Consider the following 7,876-nt stretch of genomic DNA (forward strand, 5'->3'; position numbering starts at 1 on the left):
GGGGAGGGGGATGCTCTGCGGCTCTCACAGGGGTTCAGAACGTCCCGGATCGCCTCTAGTCGGGCCACTCACAATCAGGCAGCGGCCGTGACCTCTAAACAGGCAGATTAGATGGCCGCTCGTGGGCTCCTAGCGAGGAGGAAGCGACCGTCTAATCTGCATGTTTAGAGGCCGCTGCCTGTTTGTGACTGGCCGGTCAGATCTATTTCCATTGGTGGTCCCTGAACCCGGGCTCGTGTGCCCTAGGTTCGCCACCACTGCCTTAGGTTAACGGGAGGGCACAAACTAGCGTCCTCCCGTCACCCTAGGCTCAGTGCTCGTGGTATACTGAGACGCTGAAGCGGATCCTGACAATTATGTCTGGATCCGCCCAGCTGCGTGACTGACAGCTGGCTCTGCCTATCTAGAGGCAGAGCCAGCTGTACCCGCCCCGTCCGTTCCACCAGAGAGCCGTGACAGGATCGAGAGGTGAGCGAACGCTGGTATGTGTTCACTCACCTTCCGATCTACTAAGCCGACCTGTGATAGTCTCATTGTCACAGGTCGGCTAGAACTATGAGGTGAGTGAAATGCACTCACCTCATAGTTCTCCTTTAACACCTGCAATCATAGGCATCTGACTGAAACACCTTTTTACATTTAACTGTACATCATAGGACACAGAGTTAATGCAACTGTTCTTTACAAAATGCACTGGTTTACTGCTGGTGTCGAAAGGGTTGTCTCACCAGGCATCCTCTTCCACCCACAGCTGTGTGTTTATAGGGTCTTTTTCCTAAGGCAATGGTGGATTATAGGTGTGATAGGCTGTGAGGCCCCAGAGTTTGATACCCATGCCTAACAGGTAAGGGCTCTGTCCGTTTTGGGGCTGCTGCTTCTGCTAGCCTTATGCTGTGCTCCTTCTCCCCTTTGCTCCCTTTAGAGTCCTCAGTAACCCCCCTCCCACTACTCGCTGATACCCATTACAATACTTTGTTATAGATTAAGGATCTTAGTACAGTGGTGGAGCACCGTCGTAGCTGCAAATGCTGCACCCTTAGTAGTTCTGCCACAAATTCAGGTTTCCACTTTATTAAAGTAGAAACCTGCAAAGGGCTAAATACACCCTTGCTGATGTGACAATGCATTATATAAAGCTCTGCAAAAATTAGGGATGTCCTGATACTATTTTTCAAGACCAAGTACAACTACTTTCCGATACCAATTACTGATACTTTTTCTTAAAGGGACAAGTGACATTTTTTTTCTAAGACAATGATTTTGGGACATTTTCTTTATAATTCTGAAGAACTGTAACTCAATCCATGATTATTCAGCAATGGAAAATGGCAACCAGCAACAGATGACTACAGATCCCATCAATCTGTAATTATTCAGCAATATAATGGCAACCAGCCAATCATTGATTAAACAGCAATGGAGAATGGCAACTGCCTATTGAGGATTACAGATCCCATCAATCCATGATACATGGCTCTCACCAGGGTTGCGTGCAGATCTCAGTGGGGCTGTCTTTGGGTCTCACCAGGAGTGCATGCCGGTCTCACCAGGGCTGTACAGGCAGGCGCCAGGCTCTCCAGGACTCTGTGTGGGGCTGCCAGGCACTCTAGGACTGAATGGGTAGGATCTGGGCTCATGCCGGGCTCCAGGGCTGTACTAGTGGATGTAAAGCTGTCCTTTGCTGTGCCAGGAAGTGGGAGGCAATGTGTGGCTGGGCCGGCACTATCAAAGAAAGCTGCCTAATGTCACCAGCAAGCGCAGGAACTGAGGCAGACGAGCTTGCTTAACAATTTAAAGTGACGGTATCCGCCTTTTAGTATCGGGGCATTTTCACGAGTACAAGTACTCATTATATGCCCGGTATCGGGACATCCCTAGTGTAAATTGTCGGTGTTATATAAATACCTGTAATTAATAAATGCTGTGCCTAGTAATTGGCAGCTGAAGCAGAAAAAGCTGAATTGTGAAGAGCTGGATGCAGTGCCGTGTACTCTGTTTACCTGAAAGTACCATGTCTTTTTTTTTTTAGGACTCATGCATGGGGATTGTTGGCTAGCTATCCACAGGCACTTTGCGGTGCCTACATACAGCAGTCTGTGCTGCACAAAGTAGGACTGTGGCAAAATAACATGCCCCTGATCACTTCATGGGCATCTAACATAGAGTAAGAGAAACTCATATATGAAGTGATCTCAAATCTCCTAAATCTAATTCATTGCTTCAGTTTTGCCATATCTTGTTGAGCAACAAAGTTGACTAAATCTCCACAATTGCTGTCAATGTGGCCCTGACATTGCTTTGCAAGAAATGGCAAAACTGGAGCAACAAATTATGCAGCAGGTGAACACATCATTTGGGAATACATTTCTTTATCATTCATTGTGGCACACAGGACTTTAGTAATTCTTAGACAATATTGGTTAGACTGCTGCCTTCAGAAGGTTTGGACAAACAAAAAATGTTAAGCCAGCTCCTTAATAACACCACCCCATTGTGTCAAGGTTGGACAACTTTTCTTCAGCTATGCTGGAAAAAAAATACAATTATATTTTTTATTTAGTTTTTTTCCCAATTAAGATACATCGCAGATATTTTTTGTGTCTTTGGTGACTTCAATCAAGAATTCAAAAATGTTGCTTGAGCTAGTCCCTACATAGCAGCTGTTTGGATTGCTGTATCCTCAGGTTGAGCCTTGGAGGGTGTACCCGGACCCCACTGGACTGAAAATTGCAGGGCTAGCCTGGAACGTGACCTTTGGGTGCTAGACTCTGTGTTGTGGAGCTTTCCAGACCTCTTTAATGTGTTATTCAGCCACAGAGCGCTCTACAGTTCCAGATCTGTCCCATAGCCTCCCGTGTGAAGCAGTCTCTGAGGACTTGCGGTGTGAGTAACTTAGTTTTTCCCGCTATGCGCTACAACATGTCTTTTAAAAGGCAGGACAGTCCTGCTGCAATGTGTGACCACATCCCATGCTTCTCCATTGTTGCCAGGAGCCATTTTTAGGCATCCCCAGAAGCGACCAATGCATGTAACCTAGATCCTGGGATTAAACAGCAATAAAGAATGGCAACCGCCTATCAAGGACTACAGATCCCATCAATCACACTCTGCTTGAAAGTACATCCCTTTTGAATTGATTTTTGTTTTTCTGCTGGATCCTTTGGTTGTTTATCTCCTCGAAGTTTGAATGGTCAGGCCAGCAGCAGTTACGTCATTGGCAGCTAAAGTGTTAAAGCTGTGAGGTAACCGAGGTCTCTTATGAGAACAGAGACAACAAAACCATTTTTTAACAGCAGGGAAAGAGAAGCAATGTAAGGTTTTTTTTTTTTGTTTTTTTTGTTAGTGTGTGCCTTCCGATCATAGTGACCCCTGTTATCACTTCCTGTTTTGGTGGAATGGGTAAAAAAAAGTTAGGAAATTTGAACCCTAATTAAGACACAGACAGGAATCAAAACCTGATAATTATTCTAACCCTTCTACTCTAGTAAAAAAAAATTACTTGGGTTGGGCTTTAAATATGACCTATTTGTCATAAAACCAAAAAGGTTAAATGAATATACTTCAGAAAGCCAAAAGAACTCTGTTCCTTCAGTACATGATATCATCCCCCACATTTAAATGTGTTTACTCATTCCTTTTTGAAAAACAGTGTATGCAGCACTAAGAACTGCCCTTTGCACAAGCAAATGGTTAAAGTGGCCAACGAGCCATTACAATGTGGGTCAGCAGTGGGAGGGTGCTTTCAGTTAGACAGAAGATCTTTTCTGTCTTTAGACAGAAGTTTGATTTGATATGTGTGAATAACGTATTTGTAGAAATAATTCCTTGTATGTGCTGAAGAAATCTTACATTTTGTATTATTTCTCACAAAAGGAAGGTCTTCTTGTACAACAATGAGTGCCTCTGACTACATGCAGTTCCATTGTATTGCCCTTTATCCTGTCAAACTGCTTGATAATAACAGCCGATGGACAGTCTATGGCTGGCCTCACCCATGTCATTTCATCTTAAAAATAATTACTATCCAAAAATTGTTTAGCTATATGTTCATATGCCATGATGCATCTCTTTTAAAGCAAAGTGGAGCACTAGGTGGAGAGGCAGGAAAGTGGCCATAAACTGGCTGTCAAAATTGGATACATTTCACCTGGCTTTGGAGGAAAGATATGACCAAATGTTGGTTTACTGTTGGCAGTTATAGCAAGCAACTTTTTACAATCCATTACACTTTGCACTTTGGGGTCTGTTTATTAAAAGGCCAGATTGACATTTATTCTGCTACCCTGCTGTGGGCGTCCTGGATGTAGAGGAATACATTTTTCTTCTTCAAAAGCGACTAGCTCCTGGAGCAAACCACTATGCCAGGGCTGCATGTAATAACTGAAAGGAGAGAAAATGTCCACTATACTAATAAGCAGACCTTCCATGAAAAATGAAAGGCCCATTTTACTGCCAGTCCTTCTCTCCCAAACATAATTCTCCTTTAAAAAATCCTGAAAAATAAAGTGTAGGCAAAAAACAAAACAACCCCCCTGGCTTATAATGATTACGGAAGGCATGGGTGATATCACCTTTTTGGAAGGTCCTCTTTAAGGAGCAATTCCAGGCAACAAGTGAAATCAGCCCATGAGATACAAAGGATAATGAAAATGATGAGTGCCTGAGAGGCCAGTCGCCCTGCACTAGTGATGTTCATACCGTAAAGAATTGGGTATTTTTTCCACTCCTGGTGGCAGGCCAGCAAAGCAAAGGTGAGTATGTAATGTGGATGGAGCCAACATTTAAAAAAAAAAACAAGTTATTCTCATTACGTCACAGAATCTAAGAAAAGTATGTTTTTTCTGTACTTTGATGTCCACAGAACTACCATGCTTTTAAGGGCCTGTTCACATGACGTCCGTTTTCTGTGCTGACCTGTTCCGTACGCTACTGCACTAAAAATGCATCCCAATGTATCCCTATGTGTTTTATGGGCTACAGTTCTCACGTGCGCAGTCCGTTCATGTTACGACAGAAAAATACTGCATGTCACATTTTGTACGGTCCGGAAGCGCAAAATGCATCAAAAACGCACTGCACTGCAGCTAACATACTGACAGTCCTACTCCAGCAAAAAATAAATAAATGTTTTTTTAAAACTGGAACGCATCAAAAACGCATAGCACCGCGTCTGCAGAACCACACCTGATCAGAACCTGAAACTCATGTGAACAGGCCCTAAAGTCAGATGTTTTCCTCCAGGGGCTATTGCTACACCCAGCCCTTTGGGGACCAATAGCAAGTTATTGTACTCCTATTGTATCAAGGAGTGTTACCATTCATTTTGAATTGCCCTTGGGTATTGCTAGCACCCCTGAATGCACATGCTTCAGCACACTACAGTGCACAAATGTGAACCATATGTGCATTGTGGTGCAATGCGTTGGGAATAAAAAGATGCAGGTCTGTTTTTTTGTGGTCTGTGTTTTTAAAGTGCGCCACCAGACCATTCAAAATGAATGGGCTTCCTTAATATAGTACTTTATACTCCCCACTTTTTCTCTCTGCGGTGCTTGTGAACTTTTACCTATATCCAGGTATATCCCTTCTACACTATGTAAAGCTACTTGGAGTTTTCACCCTTCTGCTCTGTGTTCAGCTTCCAAAACCTCTCATCCTTTTCCTCTGTGTGTATGTTAGGGATGCAGCTAACGATTTATTTTCATAATCGATTAGTTAGCCGATTATTAACTTCGATTAATCAGATAACAAACAAAAAAAGGCTCCAGTGATGGACTACTAGTTTCTTTTGAGATTGTAGTCCATCACGGGAGCAAGCTTGGCACGGTGGAAGTAAAAAAAAAAAAATAAGCAGCTGGCGTGAGCGGCGTGCAGCGGTGTGCAGCGGTGAGCGGGTATACCAGCGTAGGCGTGAGCGGCTTAACCGATGTGGGCGTGGCATAAGCGGCGGGCGTGAGCGGCGTGCAGCGGCGAACGGGAAATTTGAATTTTAGCCCACGAATCGACGATGGAAAACGTTGACAACGTTTTCCATCGTCGATTTTAATCGACTTAATCGACTTAATCGAATAATTGTTGCAGCTCTAGTGTATGTAGCTCCTCAGTGCTCTCACCGTCTGCTTTGTCTGCAGTGCATCAGACCTCTCATCCCTCCTCTACAGCTACCCTGTCCTCTCACCTGTCTCCTTTGCCTGCAGCTCTTTGAACCTTGCATCTCTCGCTTCTGTGTGCAGCTCCTGGGACCCTTTTACCCTTCTACTCTGTATACAGCGCCTCAAACCTTTCACCCCTATCCTCTGTATGCAACTCCCTAGAGTTGTCACCCCTCTGTTCTGGGTTCAGCCCAGAGCAGAGCAGCAGCACAGAGTATGTAGAAAATTGATATACTATTCTGCATAGCTGTATAATGTATTGCTGGGATTTGTAGTCCTCTATAGCCTTTGCCATTCTGCATTGCTGTATAAGGTATTGCTGGGATTTGTAGTCCTCTATAGCTGGTGCCATTCTGTATTGCTGTATAAGGTATTGTTGATATTTGTAGTCTCTGTACAGCTTGGAGTCTGTGGCAGAATTAGCCCCGGAGCTCCACCACTGTCCTTAAATCATAAGCCTGTATTATTATTTTTCACATGACACTAAAAAAAAAAAAGATATCAGTAATTGGTATCGTTACTCGTACTAAAAAAAAATGGTATTGGTGCTTCCCTAATAATAGTGTGTGACTGTGGGAGGACATTAGAGTGTAAGCTCCTCTATACAGAGACTGATATGACTGGCTCAGTGTTCTCTGTTTAGCACTATGGTATATGTCAGAGCTATATAAATGTATAAAAAGAATAGTGTGGGACTATGGGGCACAGTGGAGATGCCACTGCATGGCTATTACAGCCCCTTTTCAGATCTATGCTTCCACATTTGTGCTCCATACCCCCTTAAAAAATGACTTGTACCACATTTGATACTTCCCTCAGCAAGATTTATTATACACAATCTGAGGGGGGAAAAAAAAAGGATGGACAAAGGTTAGTGTGAAGGGAATAAACCAAACCTTTTAACTACCGGAAGCAGGTCAAAAGATAAATCATTCATTGACTGGCCTGAGTAAGCCTCTAGGTAAGGAAAATATGGAGTGCAGGGCCCCTGAACGGCCGCACAAAAAGTGCCAAAGGACAGTATGCAGCCTCCAGGTGACAGGTTGGGCACCAGGAATCTACATCCTCTACATCCACATTGTGCTGCACATCTTGTACTGTACATCCTACTGTTCACTTCAACCCATTCTTCACCACATTAGTTAAGAATCAGTACAACTGTGTCCTTTGATAACTGTTGTCATCATCATCATTTAATTCCAGAATACTGTGGCAGGGCCACTTCCAATACCTCACGTTTCCCCCAACTACACAATATCTACGACAGATTTAATATTATAATCTTAGGTTTTGGTTTGTGCCATGTAAAAGGAATGGATTTCAGGTGGAAATATTTGAGTTTACTTTTTTGTTCACCTAACATTTTATAGTAAGATATTACAACAATGTGAGTTTGTATACTCCTGTAGTCGTTATTGCCTGCCATGATGAGTTACTACACTGTGCACATTATTATTGCTCTACCTTAAAGTAAACCTATGCTTAGGTTAACCAGTTGACATCCGCGGTGTTAAACCCCCTTCCCATCCAGGCCATTTTTCAGTATTCAGCGCTGGGGTACTTTGACTGACATTTATTCCGTCATGCAGCGCTGTACTGAAATTAATTTTATACCCTTTTTTGGGGACAGATAGAGCTTTCTTTTGGTGGTATTTATTCACCACTGGGGGTTTTATTTTTTTACTATATTAAGGAAAAATTACCGAAATAAAAAAAAAAAACAG

This window comes from Nanorana parkeri, unplaced genomic scaffold (genome assembly GCF_000935625.1).
Source record: "Nanorana parkeri isolate BGI_ZX_2015 unplaced genomic scaffold, ASM93562v1 scaffold505, whole genome shotgun sequence".
Taxonomy (NCBI): Eukaryota; Metazoa; Chordata; class Amphibia; order Anura; family Dicroglossidae; genus Nanorana; species Nanorana parkeri.